Raw genomic sequence first — 720 nt, forward strand, 5'->3', positions numbered from 1 at the left:
GTAATAGTTACAGAAGCTTCTGTGACGTCTCTGGGGACTTCCCACAGGATATGTAGTCACTTTCTCAGATACCAAAATGGGTGTTAACCATCGTGAGATAACTGAAGATATTCGACACTAATTACGTTCTGTCTGACGGTTGCCTTGCCATGCTGGTGGAAGTAACACACTTACAGTTCTGCTATACTACTCCTGAACTAATTCTTCTGAGACCTGTCAGTCTGTGGGGGCAGCGGGATGTTTCAATTGCTTCTCCATACCCGCGACAGCTCTGCCCTGTCACCCGGTCGCAAACGAACAGCTCCCACTGCCGCCACCCGGTCATGAGCTTCTACTCGCATGTTAGGGCTGTACCGCTCCCGGCCGACAAGCCATCGCTCGCCTTGCCCAACAGCTGTTAATGATTTCAGACTTACAAAATATGTCCTATCCTTCTCAGATGGACTGGGCCCTTAAATGTCGCTGGGGTACACACCAGGATGTTGAGCAATATGCTTCCCCTCCTCCCACCTGCAAAACTGAAGCGTTGTGAGATGTGTTTCCGAGATGTCAGAAAGGCAAAATTCGTGTCTGCTGGCCACCCTGTCCCAAATGTGTGTAAGGCCACATATGTGGGTCTTCCTCAGAATGCAATCCTTTAGAAGCATTTCTATTGACTCCTGTCAAATTTGTTGGGGTATGCTTCAAGAACTCATATGGGAGTCCTTGGAGTAAAGGTGA

The sequence above is a fragment of the Schistocerca nitens genome, chromosome 3, assembly GCF_023898315.1.
Source record: "Schistocerca nitens isolate TAMUIC-IGC-003100 chromosome 3, iqSchNite1.1, whole genome shotgun sequence".
Taxonomy (NCBI): Eukaryota; Metazoa; Arthropoda; class Insecta; order Orthoptera; family Acrididae; genus Schistocerca; species Schistocerca nitens.